Below are 26724 nucleotides of genomic sequence, written 5' to 3'. Positions count from 1 at the left end.
AACAACGCCGGCGAGGTAGATCTTCAGCGTCCAAGTAACCCTACTCTTCTCTCATCTTCTTTCACTACTACAATAATGCATAAAGATTACACCTACAAATTTAAGACCATCACACTTTTATAAAATGCGTGATAAAATATGTAAAGGAATTTAATCTCGGTTATTCGAATCAAGTGAGATGTTATATATTATTTATCACGGTTATAAAGATCGATAATAATTTATTCATTTAATCTCAATTTGTTAGGTTTTGTTTGAGATGTGGATTAATTTTTTTGACTATTTTAGCCCGAGACTAAATTTTTTTTGTTTAGATTAAATTTTTTGAATTTTATGAGAGAAATCATTTGGGTTAAACAAATCATTTTTATCTTTTAGGATTCAAAACCAAATAACCTATCTCTTTTTGGGTGAATACCAAACCCATCTCTCACTCCTTTGTCCTTCACTCTCTCCAAAACCTAACCCAAGTCTTCTGCTTATTCTTGGATCGGTTGGCATTGTCTCCATTCTTCGACTGGCGGAGAGCGATGAGCGGCGGCAGTGGCAGCAATCGGCGAATGGCGGCAACAGCTAAGGTATATTTTTCTCTTCTCTTTTATTCTTCTCTTCTTATTCTTCATAGAAACATTGTTGTGCTTTTGATTATTGGACTGAGTTGCTTATGGTCATTGAGATTTTCCGAGTCAAAGTTGACAATAGATGAAGGTAAAAAGATTTCTGCATTTTATATTGATAGTTAATTTTGTTTGGGTGACAAGAAAAATCAATCAAACTATAGAAATTTTGAGTATTAGTGTTTCATTATATGGGTTCAGGTAAAATGAGCATGCCTTTGGTTTTTTAGATTAGTTTAGTTTAGTTTGATTTTGGGGGAAAATCAAAGAAATTGCAAACAAAAGATTTAGAAATTTTATATTATTCATAGAAATTTTATATTCTAATTGTTGAATTCCACTTTGTAGGATCTTAGTAATAAACTACTTGTTACTGTAATTGATAAATAGAAAAATGATACACTTATATCAAAATGGAGAATATAGTGATCCAAAGTGATCATAATTTTTTTAAATATATTTTTTTAAAGTTTCTTGTGGGAGAAAAAAAAATCATATTTTTTTAACATCTAATAACTAAATTTGTTCTGAATGGAGTGACCAATTAACTTATTTTATGATTTTTATAAAATCAAAAAATTATGTGACATTAGACTCTGCAGGCATATATTCTGTGAATGACAACACGTGGCCAAAGGTGATGCTGAAGTGTCAGCCGAGGTGCCATGTGGCCTAGTCATGATGCCGAAGTAATCTTGGCTAGGCCGAGGTTATCTGCGAAGATACTAGAATCCGAGATGAGCGGATAAGGGACAAGAGGCCTAAAACAGAGAAGGATCTCAGTCTGGATAGAGATAAAGCTCTTAGGGAGTTTATCCCTATCTAGTTAAGAGTCCAGGATGAACATTGAGCCTGAGTCCACTGAAGTGAGGCTTCTAGAGGGATCAGGTCAGTGCTGGCTATAAAAGCAAGGCACTCTTGTGGGTCTCAGGTATGGGTGATATATTGTGAGCAATAAGTGTTTTCGTGTGAGTTAAGCACAATTTGTTGTCTTTAAGAGATATTTGATTACTAACTTGAGCATCAGAGTGCCCCCGGGTGAACGAACCACCGCCGAATTCTTATCTTTCTGTGAAGGTTGTTCGGGCTTAATCTATTCTGCCGGTGCACTCCAGTTGAGTTTCTCGTTTGGTTGTGTGGTAGGAAATTAATACCCACAATCTGGCGTTGTCTGTGGGAACATAAAGAGAATAGATGGCCAACAACGGAAAAAAGGAAAAGATCAGAGATGACTTCCCGTATGGGAGTGGTAAACATGCCGATCCTAACACCTAGGAAGAAAACCATAATGAAGGAGCACGGGATCAGAATCCTAGGGATAAGGATGTCGGCAATGAGGCAGATCCCCCGAAGAAATTAGGCCAAGATGAGTATTATAACGAAAGCAACCTCCAGGTATGGAAAGATAGATGCTTAAGGAGGGACGACAAGATGAAGGGAATGGCCAACAAGTTGGCAGATCTACAGTCAGTTGTCAACTTCATGATGCAGAACAACGTCATGCAACCACCATTTCCGTTGTAGGACACGCCGATGCCATGGGCCAAGACTGATGCCCAGAAAGGAGGGCAAAAAATAATTCCAGCAGTTCCACAGCATGGCAGGGAAAAGAAGCCCTGACGTCGGCTTTCACGGGATGTCGAGCAAGGAGAGTCGATCAAGGGCGACTCACAGAGGACACCTCGGACCAGGGGGACGTATGTCAAAAAGCCTCGGAATATCCAAGGGAAGGGCGTGTGTTTTGACACAGTGCATGAAGAAAAGTCCAAGAGGACACATAACGATACTAGGAGTAACACACCAAAAAGACTGAAGTTCGTTGATAGCCGAGCTCTTGGTCAGACTAAAGAGGATTTGAGGGACTATCTCCAGAGGAAGCGGTAGAATGTCGAGGTCACATTCCCCGTCAAGCCGAGAATGCCGTTCTCAGTTGAGTTGGATAGGTTTGAGGCCCAAAAAAGGTTCCATATGCTGAGGTTCCAAATTTATGATAGTAAGTCCGATCTGAACTTTCACGTCGGCTTATATCTAAATTTGATGGCTTTGTATACCGGGAACGAACCGTTGTTGTGTAAGGTGTTCTCCTCATCTTTTGGGGAGATTACATCGGATTGGTTTTACAAATTGTCAAAAGGAACTGTGAAGAATTGGGAAGGCTTGGCTGAGATGTTCGTGGCTAGGTTTGTTACAAACAAGTTGTAGCCACTAAGGGTAGACTCCCTGATGGCTCTGAAAATTAACGAAGGTGAAAGCCTCAGGGCTTATGCCAAAAGGTACTATAAGGTGTTCAACCGAATACCGAAATGCAACCAAGAGTTGACGGTCATGTCTTTTAAGAACGGCCTGGAGGATGATTGCACACTTCAAAAGTCACTGACAAAGACTTTACCAAAGAGTATGGAGGAGTTCATGGCAAGGATCGAGAAATATGCCAGAGTAGAAGAGGATACGCTGGGAACAAAGACGCCAAAGCAGGACAAGAGAAACAGCTCGCCGAAGTGAGGCCGAGGTAATACTAGATTTAACAAGCAAGAATCAGGGCTGAGGGCTGCACAGGCAGTCACCACAGTGTTCTGGATCCCGGTTTATAAAGTTCTAGAACGGATTAGGAACTAGCCGTATTATAGAGCGCTAGAGAAGATTCTTGGCGAGTTTATGGGGAGAAGCCTTGGGAAGCACTGTGTTTACCACAATGAGGATGGGCACCTGACTCAGGGGTGTAGAGCCCTGAAGACGTATTTGGAAGATCTAGTTAGACAGGGTCATTTGAGGGACCTACTAGATGAGGCCAAAACGAAGGAAGAGCAAGCGAGACTGCCCCTAGGCACTAGGAGCACCACCTCTACTACAACTACAGTAAGCAGAACCTAGGGTGATCAATGTGATCCACTCGAAAGTTAATGAGAATGATATACGAGGAGAGACCTAGAAGGTGAAACACTTACAGCATGTAAGTTAGGTCCAGCAAAAGAGACCTAGGACAAACGAGTACCAGCGATCGATGGTGTCCTTTACTGAGGCAGACCTAGACATGGTGCAACATCTACACAACGATGCTCTAATGGTGACCCTCAAAGTAGGAGAATACCAGGTAAGGCACATTCTGATCGACCAAGGCATCTCTTATGACATCATGTATGTCAGATGTTACAAGGAGCTTGGCCTTCACCGTGATGATTTGGAGCAGTCCAATAGCCCAATGGTTGGGTTCAATGGAATGCCGACATGGCCTCTGGAAGCAATAAATCTGGAGGTGCAGGCAGGCACTAAGAAAGTAAGCACAGAGTTTACAGTAATTGACATCCCCTCCCTTTACAATGTTATCTTGGGAAGGCCGTGGTTGCACGCAATGAGGGCTGTTCCCTCAACACTGCACCAGTTGTTGCGGTTCCCAACGAAGCATGAAATTGAAGAGGTTAGAAGGGATTAGGTGCAGGCAAAAAATTGTTCCACGGCAACAATGAAATCCATCTGCAACATGCGAAAGACAGAAACAACAGAAATTAAAGACGAAGACATGGAAGTCCTGGATGACATCGACAAAGAATCGGTCAAGAAGGACGAGGAAGCCTTGAAGAAAATTTTAGTCCAGGAAGGGGATGAAGAGCGCTTCTTCCTTCTCGGCTCAGGCTTGACCGGTGAGAAGGAGAGGGAGTTAGAGACTTTCTTACGGGCCAACATAGAAGATTTTGCCTGGAGGCCATACGAAATGCCAGACATCGACCCTGAGGTCACATGCCATATGCTCAATGTAGACAAATCGGCTAAACCTGTCATCCAGCCGGGGAGGAGGCTGACATTAATGCATGTTGAGGCAGTCGAGGAGGAAGTTGACATATTGCTAGAAGCCAAAGCCATTCGCGAGGTGAACTGCCCTACTTGGCTATCAAACACCGTGGTAGTGAAAAAGAAGAACGGCAAGTGGAGGGTCTGCGTGGACTTCACCAGCTTGAATAAGGCTTGTCTTAAAGACAGCTTCCCTCTACCTAAAATTGATCAACTAGTGGATGCCACTTCAGGGCATGAGAGGATGAGCTTTTTGGATGCTTACGGGGATACCACCAGATAGCAATGTATCCCCCTGATGAGGAGAAGACTATATTTATCACCTTAAAAGGGCTGTACTGCTACGGAGTGATGGTGACCAAAATGTTCAGACATCTGATTGGCAAAACAGTAGAAGTGTACATTGATGACATGGCCGTGAAGACCAAAGAACCTGGGAATCACCTGACCGATTTGAAGGTAGTTTTTGATATCCTGAGAATATATCGGCTTTGACTCAATGCTTTGAAATGCGCATTTGGAGTCGGGTCTGGTAAGTTTTTGGAATAGTTTGTCACCAGAAGGGGCATTGAAGCAAGCCTAGATCAAATCAAGGCCATCCTTGACTTGAAAAGCCCAACATCCGCAAAATAAGTGGAGATGTTGACTGGAAGGGCCGCAGCCCTAAATAGGTTTATCAGCCGAAATTTTGATAAGTGTAAACCATTTTTTAGTTTGTTAAAGAAGGCCACAGATTTTTTGTGGACAGGGGAGTGTGAAGTCTTCTTGGCCTACTTAAAAAAGTACCTGACGATAGCTCCAGTTCTGTCAAATCCAATACTTGGAGAAGAATTGTTCTTATACTTGGCAGTTCAAAGCACACAGTGAGTACAGTGATAATCAAAGAAGAGAATGGAAAACAAAGAGCAGTATACTACGTGAGTAAATCCTTAGCAAGTGCAGAGACCAGGTACTTACCCTTGGAGAAATTGACACTAGCCTTAGTAATGGTTTCCAAAAAGTTGAATCATTATTTCGAAGCCCACAATATTGTGGTGTTGATTAAGCATCCTTTGAAGTCCTTGTTGTAGCAAGGAGATCTGACAAGCAGAGTGGCCAGATGGGCAATAGTGTTAGGCCAATATGACTTGCAATTTAGGCATAGAACAGCAATTAAGGGCCAGGTTCTAGCTAACTTTGTGGCCAAGTTCACCTCTAGTGCCATCCCGCGTTGGACTCTGGTAAGCAGCGGCTTAGGATGCCCAGGGGAGTAAGAAGAAACCGAACTGGGGCCGAAGAACCCCACTCTAGCAAAACAGAAAAAAGAAGATAAACCAAAGCACTGCGACATTTACATTGGCTATTCCTTCCGCCTGTTTGTTGACGAAAGCTTAAACCGTCAAGGAGCGGGGACAGGAGTAGTGTTGGTATCGCTAGATGGACGAATAATAGAGTATTCTATTCGCTTGGGATTCAAGGCCTCAAACAATAAAGCAAAGTATGAGGCACTGATCATAGGGTTAAAGTTCGCGGCAGTAATGGTGTAACAACCCTCATCACTGATCACTGATCGATTACTGATTACTGCTAAACTGAGACTGATTATGATTAGTAATTGAACTGATTGAACTACTGAACTGACTAACTGGAATCTGAAACTGAATTGATTAAGTATATCTGTTATATTGCATTTCTATCTATTCATGTTTTTATGGTTAAATTGCAAATTGAAGGCCTTATCGGCGGCCGAATCTAAAATTGATTAATGTTCTATGATGCTTAGAATTAATGTGATTTTATGGTGTATTTATCTAAAAACTGAATTGGTATGATTAAATTGGATTAAATAGTGCTAAATTACAAGAGTTGCATTATTTACCGTATTGCCATAGTAGTGGCCCACTACTTTACACATATTGAGACTTGTAATACATTGAGCAAACCATTTCCTCAGCCTTATTCATTGTTATTGCCGACTAGAGAGTGAGAATAGGGAGATTGGGTGATTTCATCTAGAATTGCTTGGAAATTGGAGGAATTGAAAGGAGTTCTTGCTAGATTGAACCTCAAGACTAGTAATTAAGGAACCTAGGTATGAATTTCATCCTCTTGATTGTGTCTTTAAGTTGATTCATGCATGGTTCATGTCTAATTGAGGAGCTAAGTCATAATTTAGTTCTAACATGTTGAATTATAGCTTAATTCATGCATGCATGTTTGGATTGTTGAGTTTTAAGTTGTTTTCATGGCAAAATGTTACATGCATGCTCATAATTATGTTAAGTTCATGATTTCATCTTGTTTTGAAAAGAATTGGCTCCTTGGAGCATGTTTTGGAAGCTTGGAAGCTAGCTAAATTCATGCATGTCATGTTTGAAGATTGTTCATAAAAATTGGTTTGAAATTGAGCTTGTTTAAGCTACCATTGGGCTTTGATTTCTTAAATTGATCTTTAAAACATGTTATTCTATGAGTTTACAAATGTTTTCCAGGAAATGAACCCAAGAGGATCGAAATTTTTGCATCAAACCATGGTTTTAAGCTTGAAGGTGCAATCTGGATTTTTCAGATTTTGTACCCTCGCTCGAGCGGGGAAAGCGGCGCTCGAGCAGGAAATTCGAGCATCCAGTACTTTGCACTATTTTACAGTCCACTCGAGCGGAGGAATTCACGCCCGAGCGGAGGCCTGTGTCTCACGCTCGAGCATACGTCGAGCGGGCGTCGAGCGGAGATTTCACCTATCCAGTACTTTTACAGTCCGCTCGAGCGGGGTAGTTTCCGCTTGAGCAGGTACCTTTGTTGTATGTCTGCTCGAGCGGGGAAACCTGTGCTCGAGCGGGGCTTTGTTTTTCTGAAATTCTGAAACTGTTTTTTGAATGCATCTTTGCATCCTCATCCCATCTTAGGCATTCTTAGACCTAGTTTAAGACATCTTAATGAGGATATAGATGTAGAACCACGCCGAGGCAAATTAGGGATTAAGTTATTATCTTTCCCAACTGTGTAGCTTAGTGTGTGTTCTATCTGTAAACTGTGTAGGGTTTGCGACTGGGGACGCGCTCTAGCCTAACTGTAACCTAGAACTCTGTGAGTAACAACTGTGTAAAGATATGTTCAAAAATGATTATCTTCTGAACAATTGAACTGTACTGTTTCTGAATTGATACTGTTAATAGAATGCATGTATATCCTATATTCTGAATTGTATTATGGCATCCTTAGCAACTACTATTACTGACTATTACTGTTACAGAGATCTCTATCGGTTCCCTTGTTGGAACCACTACTGTTTACTGATTGATGGCCATCATTGACTGTTCGGTCTTTCAAGACCTACTATTTACTGTACTGTTATGCTAATGGATGTACCACACATGACTGTACTAACTGAACAACTGAAATACTGATTTAATGAACTGTTTTCACTACTGTAAGGACATTCATTCTAAACCTCTTTACGCATTATGTTATTCACTGGGCTTTAGCTCACTGCTCATATATATATGTAAGGGTACAAGCACCAGACCGTGGCTAGAAGCGTCGGGGTAAGCTCCAGTTTTGTTAAGCCAACCACTGTGCCTCACTGTGAGGTTCCGAGCCTGTCAAGCTTTGGCTTAGGGGTGTTTTAATTTTCCCCCGTCTGTCTCTGTAACTGTTTTGTAGACTATTTAGACTGTTACTGTACTGGTTATTAGGGATTAGGTCCCTGCTCTGAATGATTGTAAATATTGTGCATACTGTTCTGTGTTGATTATATATATGTATAAAAAGTCTTTTTTGCATACAGACTGTCACAGCTCATTGGACATTGTTTATTTGCTATTTTGGCTTCCACCAGGCCCCTGTACTCTGTTTTACTGTATTACTATTAAGCAGGCCTTCGATAATCTCGGATTACTGGCCGGTTACGGTGCTAAACCTATAGGGGCGGGTTTGGGTCGTGACAAATGGAGGCCGATGAGGTGGTAGTCTTCTGCGACTCCCAACTTATTGTGAATCAAGCAATAGGCGAGTATGGAGCCTGAGATGAATGAATGATAGCCTATGTTAAAGAGGTTGCCAGATTGCTTTCTTTGTTGCAAGATTGCAAGCTACAGTAAATTAGCCAAGATGACAACAGTTACGCCGACGCCTTGGCCAACCTGACTAGTGCAATAAAGTCGGGGGGCCGAGGACAATCATGTTTGATTACTTGACAAGACCAAGTGTGTAACCTCTAATAACAGAATATGAGGCAATGGGTGTGGAGATGGGTCTAAGTTGGATGGATGTAATAGGGATGTTCCTTGAGGATGACAAGCCGCTAGACGACCAAAAAGAGGCACACAGATTGAAGTCGGCTAGGTTCAGCCTAACAGCAAATGGCCATTTCTATTGAAGATCCTTCACTGGATCCCTTTTGAGATGTGTACATCCTTTCCAAGTTGAAGACTTTATGAAGGAGTCTGTGGAAGCCATACTGGGGGCAGATCACTTGCTCATAGGGCCATCACTCAAGGGAACTGGTGGCCCTACATGCAGAAGGATGCTGAAGCTTACGTCAAAAAGTGTGAGAAGTGTCAAAGGTTTGCACCTTTGATACATCAACTAGCAGCTGATTTGAACCCAGTATCCAGTCTTTGGCCATTTGCCCAGTGGGGCATGGATCTTGTTAGACAATTGCCCCAAGCAACTGGGCAAATGAAGTTTTTGCTGGTTGCAACTGACTACTTCACGAAGTGGGTAGAGGTTGAACCCCTTGCGAAGATTCGAGTTATTGTTGTGAAGAACTTTATATGGAAGAACATCATCACCGAGTTTGGGATCCCAAGGGCAATAATAATAGATAATGGTACATAGTTTGGCAATAAGCTAATTAAAAGCTGCTGTGCAAAGTATAAAATCAAGAACTACTACTCCACTCCAAGTTTTCCTCAGAGTAATGGTTAGGTAGAAGCATCCAATAAGACTATCTTGGACGGGATCAAGAAGAGGGTAGAAGCAGTAAAAGGGAAATGGGTAGAAGAGTTGCCTAATGTGCTCTAGGCATATTGGATTATGCCGAGAAGATCAACTGGAGAGTCGTCTTTTTCCATGACTTACGACACTGAAGCAATTATCCCACTAGAAGTCGACATCCATGGAATCAGAACCTAGAGAGTGGAAGATGGGACCAATGAAGCATTCTTAACCCAAGATCTAGATCTATTGGAAGAAAGAAGAGAGAGAGCAGCAATTCAGCTGGGGGCATACCAGCAGCAGCTTTCTAGGGCTTACAATAAGAAGGTCAACCCAAGAGAGTTCAAAGTTGGGGACCTCGTCCTGAGGAAAGTTGTCGGCAACAAAAAGGATCATAGGGAGGACAAGCTTGGCCCAAACTGGGAAGGGCCTTATAGAATCATCTCTGTTGCCGACAGTAGAGCATATTGGCTAGAAGACACTGATGGCAAAGAGTTGCCAAGACCCTTGCACACTTGCAATTTGAAGTTTTTTTTATCATTAGTTTTTTGTTTTAAATGTCATAATTTTATTAGCCGAAGTAATAATAAAATGTTAGTTTGATTTTTTAAATTTGAAATTTGTGTTATAAGACTGACCAGTCCTATGACGATGTTTCTAAATGAAACATGACAAATAATTTAGACTTATTATACGGCAAAGTTGAATTATACTTGCATATAATAGAGTTGAACTAAGTTGGCAATGTTTCTGAATAAAACATGACGAATAACTTAGACTTATTATACGACAGAGTTGAATTATACTTGCATATAATAGAGTTGAACTAAGTTGGCGATGTTTCTAAATGAAACATGATGAATAAATTTACTTATTATATGGCAGTGTTGAATTATACTTGCATATAATAGAGGTGAACTAAGTTGAATTAACCTAGACTTGCCATGTCAGCAGAGTTCAACTTAGAATGGAATTAAATTTACTTTAGTTAGATTAATAGAGAAACCAAGGTTGAACACCTCGACTAATCTTTGTTTGAATCTGGCTTCAGCGAAAGACCATAAATGCATAATGTGAACTTAAATGGACTTCGGTTCACATTAGGGGACAGGGAGCAGGAATGATAAGTAAACTTGAGAGCTTGAGACTTTTTGAAATTTTTAGAAAATCTACAAGTTAGAATGGGCTTGACACTTGTTGAAATTTCAGAACAATTTACAAGTTGAAATTAGCCGAGACAATAATGAAAGATGTATCCGAGGTACATCTTAATCGAGATAACTAACTAGGTTGTCAAGCTGGGAAAGGTTGGAAGTGTGAAGTCTTGATAAAAGACAGTAAGTGGAAGTGAAGAAGCAATACTTGATTGAGTAAGTTTAAAGAAACAAGCACTTGTAAAATTATTTCAAAATAATTTTACAAGTGTTAACCCAGATATTCCAAGTGTTGGCCAAGACAAACAGTCAAGGTATATCCGAGGTACTTTGCCTCGATGTGATTACCCAATTAAGGTATACTTTGAAGAAATGCAAAAAATATTTTAAGTATAGAAACATGCATAGAAGAAAAGAAGGCATACATTCAACACTTAAAAGAAAAGAAAGCATGCATTCAGCGAAGAAACTTGTTCAGATATAAAAAGGCACTTCGGTCTGGCATAAGAGATTACTTGTCCAAGTTACAAAAGAGAAGTTACAATTGAAAGAGAAAAGTTCAAAGAAGAAGAAAAAATTCCTAAGTAAAACTATCATGCTTCGGTATTTGGAGGTGTTTCAGCCTCGGCAAACAGCTCAGTAGTCTTTTCGGCTACCTTCTCAGCTTGGATCTCGGCGTTGATCTCGAAAAGAGTCTTATCAAGGCTTTTCTCGGCAGTCTCAACCTCGGCTTCAAAAGTTTTCTTGGGAACCTCGTCCTCGTCGTGTTGAGTTAAGTCCAGGACTGACTCATTCATAGTTGGGAACTTGGCCCCAACAGTAGTAGCATCTTTATACTTGTCAGCCTCGACATCTTTTTTTGTCTCGACCTCGTCTTCAGAGTGGCTTAGAGTTGGGGGGAATGGAAGAACAAGTCGGCTGGCGTCATAGAGAGGCAAATCCTCAAGGACGGCTAACTCCTTCAACACAGCCATCCATCCAAGAGTGTACCCTTGTTGCATGCCTGGTTGACTTGTTTTTTGTAGGCATCACGGATGTCAGCTGCACCCTCAGTGTAAGCCTTCTTGTCGGCCACCTTTATTTCGGCCTCCTTAGTGGCAAGCACAGGCTGAAGTTCGGTCTGGGCCTTGGCGATCTTTTTCTTAGCCTCTTTTAATTCAGCCTTAGCTACAGAAGCAACATTTTCAACCGCTTTAGTACGGTCTTTGGCCTTGTTTTGTGCAGCCTTGGCGTGGTCCAGTAGGCCTCAGATACGAACCTCGGACTGGTTAAGCGAAGAAAGGAGCTTGGCGACCTTCTTAGTCTTCTTGGTTAAATCTTTCTTGAATTCCTCAGTCTTGATTGCCAAAGAATGACCTTGCTGGATGGCCTACACAGGAAATGAAACAGATTAGTAAAATTTGACTAAGTATTGGAAAATGACAAAAAAATAAAATAAAAAGACTTACCAGGACGCAATGCTGCATTATTAGCGCGTAGTTCTCATACTCTGTCAGCTCGGCCATGCGGTTGAGGTCGACTGGAAGCAAGACGACGGTGGAAATAATGGAACCAACTTCCACAAAGTTTAGGGCACTGTCACCGGCTAGTAGAGGACGTTCTTTGACCCTGATTGGAGGAACCCAAGGCTTACCATCAGAGAAAGCACCAGGAGGAGTCACACCTTCGGACCTCGGCCTTTTCTGAGGTTTCTTAGATGTCTCAACCTCGGCCAGCCTCTTCTCAGCGACGTTAGCGCTTTTCTCGGCCTTGACCAATTTTGAGATTCGCAGGGTGTCATCAGTATCAACTTGGGTGACAGAGGCTTTTACTTTAGCCCTCTTCAGTCTTTTTTGTTTAATCTTGGATTGGGTTTGAGATGAGCAGGAAGACTGAACAGTTACCACCCTTGGCAAGTCAGCTAGAAGGTCTTCCACAATGGCTTTGCTGTGGCCCATGTCATCGGCAGTAGAGGCAACAGTAACTCGGGTACCGAAGTGAATGGCAGGCAAAGTAGTTGGAGGATTGGCTGGATAGTACGCCGATGGCTCGGAATCTCGGCGCTTACGACTACGGGTTCTGCCTGCAGGCACGTTGGGAAGGGCTCGACGTCAACGTTGGTGCTGAGATGTCGGGATAAGCTGAAGGGTAAATGTGGATGACAGTTTTACTGGGTTTGGAGAAGAGGCCTAATCTGGCCTTGGTGAGGATGCAGCTGGTGGAGTTGATGTAGATGGGGGGTTTTGCTCCGATGTGGAATGTCGGGCAAGGTAGACTTATAGGTAGGGATATAATTAAGCAGCAATGGGCCTTTGCGCTTATTGATTTCCAAACCTAGAAGTCTCTTTAGATCGGGACTGGAGGAGAAGGTTTGGCAGAAATCCTTTGCAGGCTAAGGCAGAACTGCAAAGAGCAAAAAGCACAAAGCATTTAGTACAGATGAAAGAGTTGGTAAGTCTTATTGAAAATAGAATTATGGGATGACTTAGTTCTTACCATCACCCTCTTTAAAAATTGATCGGTGCAGAGGATAGAGATGAAGATCATCGTCAGACGCAAATTCCCAGTTGCCCGAGACGATGAAGTAATCATCTCCAGCACCCTTGTTGGAGTCTGGGAGGTCGGCTATTAGTTTGTAAGTGGTGGACCTGGGCTTGAGGTAATATATGTAGTCTTTTTCAGACTTAAGACCACACATTGTGTAACATAATTAGATGTCGACCAATGTGATCCTAGCTTTTCTCGGTGAGCTAGTTCAATTATGCCATTGATAACCCTATATGAGTTTATGGCAAGTTGCATGGGGTTGAGTTTGTAATAATGAAGGATTTCTCGAAAATGAGTGTCTAGGGGGAACCTATGTCCACACTCTATGAAGGCAACTAGTAGGAAGGGCATGGAATCTCCATCAGGCATGATAGAGTCCTCCTCCCCAGCTAACCTGAGTTGAACGTTGGCTGGGATAGAGAACGCTTGTCAAAAATACTCTATAAAGAACACTGGTAGGGGCTTTAGAACCTCAGCTAAACCTTAGAAGGCACTAGGGTAAAGATTTATGAAGATTTGAGGAGTTTGTTTCAGTTTTCCTAAAGAAACAGGGTTCTAAATCAAATCCCAAACCTAAGTCTATGTAGAAATAGGAATCAAAGGCAAGAATCTAGAAACAGAGCAAGAAGACCAGACAAGAAATATAATTCAAAAACCAAGATTGAAGCAGAAAACAGATAAGCACACCCAAAAATTTAAATCACTGAGTGAGTGTGTAAAAAATAGTGTGCAAATATCTCAAACAAAACATGATTGGCATTCTCAGAAAACAGTACACAGATTCAAGATTCAAGAAACAAAAATGATGACCAGAACATGAAGATGGAAACGGCATACAACAATGAGTCTAGATATAAGGCAACAACAAACAATATGCACATATGGCATATTTGAAACAAATAAAAAATGAAAGACTGAAATTAAAGAAAAGGAAGTTGTGAACTTATTGAATAGGGCTGAAAACAATAACCCCGGAGAAGGGTGCGCGGGAGTCAGACAATGCCTTTGATCGAAATAGAGTAACAGAGAACTCACCGGAAAAGGCAGTTGTAGAGCTTTGAAAGTTTGAAAATAGAGGTTTTTTAGAGAGAAAAAGTCTGAGTGCGGAAAAAGAACGAGAGAATACGAAGTGAAGAGACAAAGAGAGAGAATGAGGGAGTTTTGTTAAAAAATCAAAAAAGCAGCAAACCATAATCAAATGCCTTGGATGACGTGCTTGTCAAGCAGAGTGCGCAGAAGCGACTCGACCTGGTAGCTCGTGTCAGGTACGAACCAATAAGGAAAGGATGCGTGGAGGAAACGGTTAAAGGGACTGTGCGTAACAGCTCATGTGCAGTCAAAACTCTTGGAGTTCTTGATCAATGAAGCAAAAACCTTGGTTATAGGTGCGATCTCGGTTAGGAAATTAAAAGAACTTGATTCTTGATTCTTGATCTTAGGAAAAGTGAACGGCTGAGTCCTGGAGTAAAGAGCCTAACGAGCCGTGATCTCGGTCGAAGGAAAGAACGAATTCTAGTCGGCATAATATATAAGCGATGTAGGTTCCATCACTTCAGGTTGTCGAGGTAATAGAACCTAGGGGGTAGTTGTGGGGATATATTTTGTGAATGACAACATGTGGCCAAAGGTGACGCCAAAGTGTCAGCTGAGGTGCCACATGGCTTGGTCATGACGCCGAGGTAATCTAGGCTAGGCCGAGATTATCTGCGAAGATACCAGAATCTTAGATGAGCAGATAAGGGACAAGAGTCCTAGAACAGGAAAAGATTTCAGTCTGGATAGAGATAAAGCTCTTAGGGAGTTTATCCCTATCTAGTTGAGAGTCGAGGATGAACATTGAGTCTGAGTCCACTGAAGTGAGGCTTCTAGAGGGATCAGGTCGGTGCTGGCTATAAAAGCAGGGCACCCCCGTGAGTCTCAGGTATGGGTGATTATATTGTGAGCAGTAAGTGTTTTCTTGTAAGTTAAGCACAATTTGCTGTCTTTGAGAGATATTTAATTACTAACTTGAGCGTCAGAGTGCCCCCAGGTAGACGAACCACTGCCGGATTCTTATCTTTCTATGACAGTTTATTCGGGTTTAATCTATTCTACCGGTACACTCCAGCTGAGTTTCTCGTTTGGTTGTATGGTCGGAAATCAACACCCACAGACTCATATTTTTTGGATAACTTTATACATGTAGAGACCCTAATTTTGTAATTACCATTAAATCCCTAACCTTCAGTCTATTTCAATGAAGCCCTTGAATTTTGCTTAATTACGTTTAAACCCTCTAATCGGAAAGCATCATAGATTAATTCGAGTAAACCCTAATCGATCCCGTAGATTAATAATCACCTTTAAAGCCCTATTATTAACTATTAGACCCTATAATTATAGATTAATCACTTTAAAATCTTAATTCCCAATAATGCCGTTTTTGCTCGGTTTCTCGCCATTGTTTGCGCTTTAATTTAACGGGACCCAAATTATTATTCTAACTATTTTCCTAATGTTAGTATATTGTATACTAAATATCAAGGTTTCATAAATTTAGACTTGGTCCCTATATACTTCTATTTTATTTCATTCCAACCCTTAATTGTAATATTTTATTAATTAATATACTTGTGCCTATTATTTTATGTTTATAAATACAAATATCTTATATATATATATATATATATATATTTTGGAGCCCAAGTAGCTAGTCATGTGAGGGTTGAAATGGCCTTGATGGTAACTTTGACAAATTACACTTATATAACTTGGTCCCTAAGAAAGCTCCCAATCCTTCTCTATATATATATATATATGTACACTTCTCCTCCTCATTTTACACATTTTCATCCATGCACTAGAGTGAGAGAGAGTGATTTTGGAAAAAAAAGAGAGAGGGAGAGAGAGAGAGAGAGAGAGAAGAGAAGAAGAAAAAGAAGAATTGTTGAGTCTTATACAACAAAGGTAAACATACATCACATCTACTCTCAAGTTCTTTTACCACTTGTTTTTCCCCTTCTAATACATGCTCTTTATGTATATATGTTGTAGTCTAGGCCTACACTCTTGTATAAATGTATATTAATCAAGAAATGGCATACTTCTCTTTCTTTCTTAAATTTCCAACAGCAAATCTTTTCTTTCTCATGAATTTATTTTCCTATCAAAACTCCATAAACTATAAATCTGTTTTTATGGTGTAATATTTGGTATTCCTAGAGTATGTGATAATTTTGGTAGGACCTAAGGATGTATTTTTATAACCTAAACAATTTTTCTAAGTTTGCTACTCACAGAACCAGAAAAATAGTCAACTTTCTCTATTTTTATAAAATTCTAGAAAAATAATATTGAGTCCAATTTTATGTCAAAATCTTAATCTTGGTGTTATATTTCAACTAAAATTTGTTTGAACTCAAGGGAGTAGATGGTTTGAGAGAAAAACCGATTTGTGTGACTGTCAACGAATCTGGACAGATCTTGGTAATTCTGAATTATCTTAAAATATAAAATACCTATCCTACTTTCGTAAATTGAGTTTGAAACTAGACCTATTTGTCTACAAACTCACATGAGGCCAGGTACTTAGGGCCAATAAAAGTATTTTTTTCATAATTATTTTCAAACTAGTTCAAATCTGGAAATCTGTGTTAATATGCTTTTATTTGGTTTGAAACTCTTATATTCTATGTTTCTTGAATGTCTTAGTCTTGATATGTAATCTATGATAAATTGTAAATTTGCTTTACCATGAATAAATTACTTGTTTAGTTTGGATTCGTAATATATATTGACCATGCTTTGCTATAATTGAGAACATAATGCACTTAATAATGGGGAAATCAGATGGGATGGTAATGGGTTACAATCATTGTATTAAATTTTATGAGATATAAAATGATGGATTCAAGAGTATGATATAGTGGAATGTGTTTCATTTTTGGTGAAATCTTGCGCAAGCATGTTTTCGAATCCTAACATGGCAATGGAGGTATTCTGGCTGCTTAACGGAAATGAGAGGCATAAGGGTGACAGTGAGGGTATCACATAGGGAGAGTATCCCTGTAAGCCCGTTACCTTAGGACAGACTGTGATGTCACCACTCGGGTATGTAACCCAGGTACGTGGGCATCATTGGTAATTGTGCGGTAAGCGACACACTGATGGTTATGCGGTAAGTGACGCATTGGTATTGTATTAACCAAGGGGGAGTCAGAATTGCCCGTGACCAGTGTTAGTGGTTGGGTAGGAACGACATTTCGCGGGGAGTTGCCTAGAACTAACTAAAATTGACTATTATTCATGAGAACTGAAATTTAATTATAAGTTTTGCTTAATTATTGCTTTCGTTGTATGTTATGATCATGCCCTTATGTTACTTGTGTATTTGGAATGGGAAAGGGGTCGGCATGTGTGTGTTTATTGGGCATTTTAAGCTCATGGCATTTTATGCTAGGTGAATGCGAGTTTTACACCGAGTACGAAATCCCGAAAAGCTTTGAGGAACCATGTCTGCCTTAGAGATTAGATTTTATAATTCCTGTATTTTGGATAATCTTTTTGTATCAAGGACCTGATCTGTATTTAAAGACTTGAAGAATTTTATCTATAACTATTATTAATATTTTCTTTTAGTATAATTATTTGTATTTTGTGCTTAAAAATGATGCGTATTCGCTAGTTAAATCCTGGTGTATTGTTGTATTATATTATCAAAATTTGGGGGCGTCACAATACAACTTTTAAACTAACCAAAACAAAATTATTTATAAAAAAAAATAGAAAAAAATTTATTATAAATATCAAAGCCCAAGCCTAAGCCCAAGCCCAAGCCCAAGCCCAGTATATACATATATATATATATATATATATCCATAATAAAAATAGATATTGACATGTAATAGTTTACTCCATAAATACTGTGATGTTGTGAACTCTATTACCATGTGAATGAGAGTAGTTTATTTGTGGAGTAAATTATTAAAGTATTCTATGATTTCCATCAAATTTTATTTATAATTTTTTATTAGTTAGTGATACATGAAAATTGACGAGTCCCTGTTGTTATCAAGTCTAATAATAAGACTGTGTTTGGCTAGTAGAGATAGAGATGAGAAAGAGAAAAATAAATTTGTAAATCAATGCCTAAAAGAATCCAAGTATAGCTTCAAAATAACTGGAAATAAAAACATTAAAAAGAAAAAAACTATGAAATAACTACTTAAGTTAGTGACAAATTTGCAATGTTCAAAATTTTTTGTTTGCATTACTAGTGTCCGCGATGGAAAATAGAGAAAAAGTGTAAAATGCAACCACTTACCTCAGAACACTTGAGGGGCACACCTCTTACACGTAGAGACATATAAAACACATTGCAAGTTTGAAGGAAATAACTAAGGAGTCAATGATTAAAATCAAAATACTATGGGCTTGTACCTACTAAAGCCTCCCTTAGGCTCTTCAATTTTAGGAACTTAGAAGTTCAAAACTTCCTATTAGTATATGAATATGGTGTTTCAAGATATATATATATATATATATACATATATTCACTTTTTGTTTTCAATTCACCCTCCAAAAAAAAAAAAAAAAATTCACCATATCCCCTTTGTTGACTTTGGTTGCTTTAGGATTCTAGATCATTGACACTTATCAAGACTTATGTGATAGAATGACCACTCATTGTAGTTGTTATTGTTGGAAAAAAAGATTTTTTTGTGACTTCAATATGAAATTAAAGTAGGTCCCAATCATTGGTTGAGGTGGGATTAAATGGGTTTAGATTTTTTGTAACAAAGTCTTTATACCACAAGAAGAATGATAAAAAATTATTAAGAATTGAATGAGAATTTGTCTCATAAAGTTGGCTTCATAAATGGAGTATTGGTGTAACAACCCTATCGTGTAATACTTTAAATTTAATTAATGACAGAGATTTGAATTTTATTGCCTACTATTATGATTTAATTTGGAAATTATGAAAATTATGGAGATTGATTCATATACAATTCTATTGAAGATTTATCTTGGAATTAGAAATTGAAAGCCTAATTGGCTCAAGAAAGAATAATTAGTGAGTTGAATTATTTTAATTTCGAGTATCAGACCTTATGGGAGTTTAATTAAATATTCGAGTCAGAATTGTAGAATTAAAATTTCATTAATTGAGTCCGAATTGGAGTAATTACGTTATAAGGAGTGGGTAAATTTATTTATGAGGTATTTAAGTTGAGTATGTAATTTATTAATGGAGACCTTGAGTTTGACCTGCAATTAAGGGCCTTACTAATGTGAGAAATCACAATTGATGATGGAAATAAGTTTAATTTGACATTTGAAGCCTTTTGGGGGTTTGATTAAAAATATGATTCAGACTGATAAAATTAAGTTAATTAAATTATGTGGGACTTGTGATTAGTCATGATGTTATGTTGTTGATGTGGACTTGCATGTTTAAGTATGTAAATTATAAGGATTTAAAGTTATATCTGTTGATTGTAGAAAAATCTATTGGAATTACAACTTTAAAAGGAAAATTGAGGACCTTAGAGATGTCAGAAAACAAAATTGATTAAATATTTATGATCAACATGATTTTTAATTGAAATTTAATTTCGGCTGATTCATTAAGTCATGTTTGGCTTTTATTATTGGAGTAAGCTTTTGTATCTAGATATTTATGAGACAAGTTATAGATATAAGTGTGTTGAGCTCATCGTTTGCTCATTCTTATTTCTTGGGAAGAAAAATCCAGAGAGAGAGAGAGAGAGAAAAGCCAGAGGGAAAGAAGAAAAACTCAAGATTGAAGAAGAAACATGGGAATTTGAAGGAATTGAAGTAGAATTCAAGAGATTGACTCAAGGTATATAGAAATCAACTCAACTTATTGACATCAACCTACTATTTGTTTGAATTCATGACTCAAGATGAAGATTAAGTACCTAATTGAGTTAGGGGTGAGAAATACAAGTTTAAATGGGCTCTCTTCATGAAATTGAACTTTGATTCTTTAGATTTGCTTGATTTAAGAGTTAATTCCCTTATATTTGCTTATCTTGAAGTTGATTGTGAGAAGTTGAGCCATAATCTTGAGGTTTTGTGTGGTGTGAACTTATGAAATTATATATGAAATGTAGATGTATGTGAATTTGAAAGAAAAAGTTTGGAAAAGAATTGAAACTAGAGTTTTGGGGTTCGTTTGGTTTGAATTTCCCAAAACTTTTTGGGAAAATTTCTCTACAAATGAGTTTTCAGAAAAACTCAAACCAAACAAATTTTCTCAAAAAAATTTCCCAAAACTTGTAAACCAAACAAGTTTTCCAAACAAATCTCTCTCTCATACACATCAAATCAATCACTTTTTCCAAAACTCTCTCTCAAAATAATTTTCCAAAACATCTTTCCAAAAAAACCAAACCAAACAACTTTTCGTACTTTTTATCTCCCAAACTCATCTCCCAAAATCAAACCAAACAAGCCCTTGATCTTTCAAGCTTAAAATCCTTCATGTTTTGATTTAGAAAATCATTATAATCTCATGTTTTTCATTGATACGACATGTTTTGGGAGTGGTTTGGATTGAACACTAGGTGGAAAATAGAGAAATTCAGCTTAAACTAAACAAGTTTTCTCGGATAGATTTCCTCACCTAGCGTCGCACGTGCGGCGGGGCTTCCTGCATGTGTAGCAGTCCATTTCCAGCACCCAAATTGATTCTGAAATAAAAGCACTTGCCCCCGCACGTGCCCTGATTTTCCCGCACGTGCGGTTTTGGTCCTGCACGTGCGGAACCCCCTTGTTTCAGCCTAACTTCAAATAGACATATCTCCTTCATTTAGATCATGTTTTAAGTGATTCTTAAGCCTAAATTCAAGCCCCAGAAGTCTAGTTTCCAATGGTGGTGGTCTCACATCCAAATTGTAAGTACACAACTAGATATGCTCAAATTAGTGAAGGTTGTTCACTTTCTTTCCAATCGTTTCATGCCATTTTCTCTCTTAACCCTATTTCCTTCCGTTTCTTCCTATTTTCCTTGATATGACCCATTGAAGACTAATGAGTTTAGAACCAACATAACTAATTGGTTAAAGAGCAAAGTAAGGGATCTGTTTATTTGATTAAGAAAAGATTAAGAGAAGTAACTCTGATCAAGAGAGTAATTCTATGTTCGATATGTTGTGCTATGTAATTGTGTTTGTAGGTCAAGTCAAGGACATCGCCCAACTGCTACCAGAAGCCCATTAATGTGAGTAATAATATTGTATATATATGTTCATTTATATTTATTTTGATGCATAAATATTGTGATGTTCTGGAATTATGTTTTATACGAATGAATGAGTTACAAGAACTGTGATATGGAATATGGATATGAAATGTGAATTGTTGGTAATATGATATGGTGGCCCAAGGCTTTTCTATTTATGCTATGACATGATATGAATTGTTCGATCTTTAAGACCTATTGATTGTTGGTATGGAAGAAAGTGTTGTGCGGAACTAAGTGTTACAATGGGAGTCACCTCTAGAATCCGTACGAGTCACCTCTTGGGTCCATACATACATGAATTAGGTGGAAACATGTCGATGTTCCATTTACTCCATGATAAGATACAATGATACGATATGAGAGGTGGAGATATATCGATGTTCCATTTACTCCATGATAAGATACAGTGATATGACATGATATATTTGGACCTAAAGTTGTTCAGAAAATATAATATGAATGCGAATGTTTTTCCATCGCTGTATGACTCATGTTTACGAAGTGTTATTTTATATGAATGAATAGGTGTCCTATTTTGAAATGTGATTTTGACCTTTTGTATAAGTGGGTGTACCACGCATCACGTAAAATGTTTTGTAATGGTTTCAGATATGTATTCCATTTGAAAATGACATCATTCATTAACCTCTTTACATCATTCATTAACCTCTTATATATAAAGTAAAATGTTTTGTGATTTTGATATGATTTATCACTCATTGGGCGTTAGCTCACCCTTTTACTTTATATATATATGTAGATGAGCCATCAAAGGATCAACATTAGAGGCGTAGTGTTATTTCGCCAAGCCTAGTTTTGTTTGAAGTCTTTCATATAGTGTGTGAGATTTGTATAAGCTTTGTTATTGTATATGTAAAATATGGAAAGTGTAGTTAAATGTTTTAATTATTTCAGTCATCATGTATGCGCAAGCTCAATGGACATTATTATTTTTATTTTTCTTCTAGTTTAGGCCCCGATATGATTTTAATATTTTAAAATTTTGTCTCTGAGTCCTGAGTATAGGCCGGTCATGACTTAAACTTTTAGGGGAAGGTTTGGTTCGTGACAATTGGGAATTGTACATAGCTACCAATCCTACATTGATTGTAGAAGAAAACTTTAATGGGTATTTAAATCTCAAGATAATGAGAAGGGCATGAGCCCTATGGGGCATCCAAATTTTTCGAAGGAAATGAGTTATGGATGCTTCAAGGATGGGCTTCGGCCAAAACTATGGTTCAACTTGGTTATAGAAAAATTGCCGCACACGCACCCGCGCGCGCCATTTGCCCGCCCAGACCGATCCGTGGATCGTGAATCTTGGGCTTAAAGGAATGGGATAAGGTTTGGGCTGGGCCGAATTGGTGGTCCACCAACCTAATTTTTTTGGGGCCAAGTCTGTTGTAGATATACACACCTGTGCATATAGAAAATATATTGCAGATATTTTTTTCTATTAGTTTTGGACCATTACTCCAGCAGTTTTGCAGGAGTAATGGCTATTAGTTACTAGCCTTTATGGCCATTAGTTGCTATCCTTCATGGCTGGAGGCTCCTCATCTCTCTTCAATTGTGTATAAAATGAGTCCCATCTTGACACAGATTTTTACTTTCCACAATTGTACAGTCAGTCTGCTTGTGTCTATAATTTTTTTCATGCGTGAGAGAGTTCTGCCATTGTTGGTTCGCCAAAGCTAACAAAAGGTGCTTTTGCATTAGCAGGTCTAAACCATCTTATCTTGGGAGATAGAAGTTGATGTTCCTCCAACACCTACAATGAGGCGGCTAATCTGTTTTAAGGACATTGTGGTATCACACAGAATTCGGTTTGATTCATTGTTTTCAATATTTTGATTAAATATGTATTTATGTTAATCATGTTTCATGTTTCATGCTCTAGAATGTAATTTATCAAAAATGGATTTATTTGATGTTCTATTATGTAATTTAATAAATCATGAATCTATTTATCTTGTTTAATTACACAAGTTTAGACAACCACTATGGCTCTGCTTCTTGATCATGTACATACCAATGAAGCACTAATTTTAGGCACACTGAATCATATACTGATGAAACATTGATTTTAAGTGTGATTTTTATAATCATATAAGTGCTAGATTTTCAGTTTGTTCATAAATTGATGCATATTTTTCAATGGATTGTTACCCTTTGGTTTTCCTTTTCCGCTTTAGCATTTTGTTTTGGATTTTAAGGATGATTGTTATAATCATATAGATGCTAGAATTTTAGTATGTAAATTGTTGCGTTTTCTCAATGGATTGTTTACCCTTTATTTTTCATTTTCTGCTCAAGTATTTGGGTTTTGAAAAGGTAAATGCAATTTGCTTCCAGTTCATAATAAAATTTCAGTCACTCATTGGATTTCATTTTTCTATGTAGCATATTTGGGTAAGTTCTATATTCATTATACATTGCTAATTCATGCCTTTGATGCTTCCAGGTGGTGCTTAGAGGTGGTCAGGATGCTTCAGCTATCACAACAACAGATCATGTGCTAGGAAGTCTGAAGCCAAATTCTTTGACAAGGTAAAATTGTGTTTTCATAACGTGATTTGTAAATCATATAAGCTTGGTAAATGAGTAAGGCTAAGTTTGGCATAACACAAAAAAGTCAAAAAGTCAAAAAGTCACTATCATATTTAAGTCACATCATCTTATTTAAACTACATCACCTCTCTACCACATCACTTCAAACACAACCCATATTTTATAAAAAGTCAAAAAGTGCACTTATTTAAATCATCCCAAACAACTCCTAAACCTCCTAAGGAAGTGTGTTCTTCCTTGATTATAATTAGATTCTTCAAGAAGAAATATGAGGAGTGAAAGTCACTTTGGACCAATAAATGCTTTGGCATTCAACCCATATGGTAAAAGATATTGTTTCTTCCATTACTTTTGTTTCATAATTTTTTAATTGAACTTCTTTAACTCAATAATTGCAACAGCCCCTCAATTTTGAAGTTGTAATATAATTATTATTTTTTAATAAATAATAAAATTTCATTATAAAATGTGGTATCAAAGAAGAGAAAACACTTTTTCAGATAGAAGTGTACATTTAACCTACTAACAAGAACGTTTTGAGCCAATATGTTGTTGGTTGGCATATAAGATTAGCATTATTTGAGGACAGTCATACTGGCATCAACTCACAAAACACATATTTCATTAGCAAGTTCATAATACAAAAAACAACCCTGATAGTGAGAAGCCAAACTCACTTAAGTAGTTCTCTATCAACCAACCAAAAACAAAAAGGTATCAAAAGGATCAATTATAAATAGTGAGAAGCCAAACTCATTCAAGTAGTTCTTAAATGAAAGTAAACCTTTATTTAGAGCCAGACAAAGCCACAAAATAAATCCATTCTTCCTTCACTTCTATTTAAAATAAGAAATTACAATTCTTGCTGATTCGCTCAGGCTCATTAACATGCAAATACGCCATGCCTTTAAAATAGTCAAATGTTGTAGAATGTGATCGAAACTTGACGCACATAACTAACTAGGCACAAATGACTTGTAGGAAAAGACGGGACTCAAAACCTTTTACAGATTTTGAATTTAAAGCCTAATCCCGTTTATGGAAACTTGTCATTCAGAAGAAAAAAATTTCAAGCCTGTTTATGTACTAAAATGGTCAAATTGCATTAGATGTCAACAAAACTTAATACACACGACTAACTAGATGCAAATGATTTGTAGAAAAAGACGGGACTCGAAATCGGTTCCCGATTTTGAATCAAGAGCCTAATTCCCATTTGTGAAAACTTGTCCTTTAAAAATTCTTTTTCAAGCTGGTTGATGCACTAAAATGGGCAAATAATGTCGGATGTAAACAAATCTTGACACACATGACTAACTAGGCACAAATGACTTGTAGGAGAAGATGGGATTCTACCTCTTCACATTGAGTATTTGTCCTGTGTTTTGTGTCATCTATATTGCCTTTTTATTGTTAATCTCACATTTGTTTGATGTCTACTAGCATGAATTACTAGGGGTTGTTGTGTCTCTATTTAAGTACAATTATTTGGCTAGATTTCTTGTTTTGCGTTTATTCGATTATTGTTAGATTATAAGGGAATGTATTAATACCTGATTTTAATAGTATTATCATCATTGTAGGATGTAATTAAAGTTTCTTTGGATAGTTTACATATACTAATAGTCCAATTGGCAGAGGGACTTCTTATCAGTGACAATTCGTTGTGTGAATTGATGAAGTTTCAATTGGGCCCGAATATCGTGAAGTCTTTGTCTTAAAAGCGTAAAAGCCGAATGCTCATTTGGAAACACCATCCCAAGGTCTAAGAACAGTTGGAGTAGCTGTTGGAAGATACAGTGTATGGTGCTTGATTTATGTATATGTTACAATCTTATTTATTTGTTTATTTTTTGATTTAAACATCAAATGTTTTATAATTTTTTGTAAGCTTAAAGTTAATTATATTGTAAATAATTATTATTATTCTTTGTTTCTTTTGCAGATACTACCCTTTCGAGTACATGATGATATCTTTGCATATCAACATTGAAGTGTACTATTGATGCTAAAACAAGCTATAATATATATGTTTTCTTGATTTGTACTATCGATACTTTCGTTTTGTTTTAGTACAAGTTCAAGTTCTTGAATTATCAAAACGTATTAGTATTGTTGAAGTATATTTTATATATATTTGTAATAAATGTTTGGTTAATACTGTTATCACGACCCAACTCACGCCCCAAGAGATCAGAGAAGCGACCAGCCAGTAATCCGAGATTACCAAAGGTCTGCATAACAATAATACGGTAATAGGGGCTGGTAGAAGCCAATAAATATTAAAATATAATGTCCAATGAGCTGTGAAGACTTAAATAAACAAAATAAACCTTTATATATATATATATACACATATGCACTTAAGTCCATGTCAAGTTTAAGTACAAAACATAACAAAACTTAGGGATTTAACCCCAATAACAATAATCAGTCAAAACAAAAGGCTTAAGACAAGCACCCAAAACACTTGATCTCAATTATGAAAGGGTGAATCCTGAACCACCCAAAAAGGCTTGAAGCTTGACCATTCGGAACCTTACAAGGAGGCATAGGAGTTGGCTTGACAAAATAGGGTTCGGATCGACATCGCTAAGCCCGGTTCTGTGCTTGATCACCTACATACATATATAAAACAATGAGTTAGAGTCCAGTGAATAATAATAGTGTAAAACGGTTATGAATGATGTCTTTATAGTATTTAAAATAGTTAATTCAACAGTGGATTACTTTGTCAATCAGTTTCTCATAACTTGTCATTCGAATTGAAATCATATTGAAATTGTAGCAGTCATATGTGGCACATCCAATAGGAATAGTACAGTAGATCATAAAGACTGAACAGTCAGAATTGATGGCCATCAATGTAGTAAATAGTAGTCCTAAGATTGGAATTAAA

At 37.6% G+C, this 26724-nt stretch overlaps 1 long non-coding RNA gene across 2 annotated transcripts; it reads left to right on the top strand.

Annotated features, from left to right (window-relative positions):
- The first annotated feature begins 386 nt into the window (after positions 1-386).
- LOC145795469 (uncharacterized) lies at positions 387-25872 on the top strand. Of its 2 annotated transcripts, none has more exons than XR_014336461.1 (5): positions 387-578; positions 22977-23063; positions 23719-23804; positions 25464-25626; positions 25771-25872. It is a non-coding gene; the product is annotated as an uncharacterized LOC145795469 (long non-coding RNA). The 2 variants fall into 2 exon arrangements; XR_014336460.1 differs by lacking the exon at positions 387-578 and adding an exon at positions 21124-21227.
- The last annotated feature ends 852 nt before the right edge of the window (positions 25873-26724 follow it).

The sequence above is a fragment of the Camellia sinensis genome, chromosome 7, assembly GCF_055761805.1.
Source record: "Camellia sinensis isolate YWXY chromosome 7, ASM5576180v1, whole genome shotgun sequence".
NCBI lineage: Eukaryota > Viridiplantae > Streptophyta > Magnoliopsida > Ericales > Theaceae > Camellia > Camellia sinensis.
This window is presented reverse-complemented; position numbering and strand designations above follow the sequence as displayed.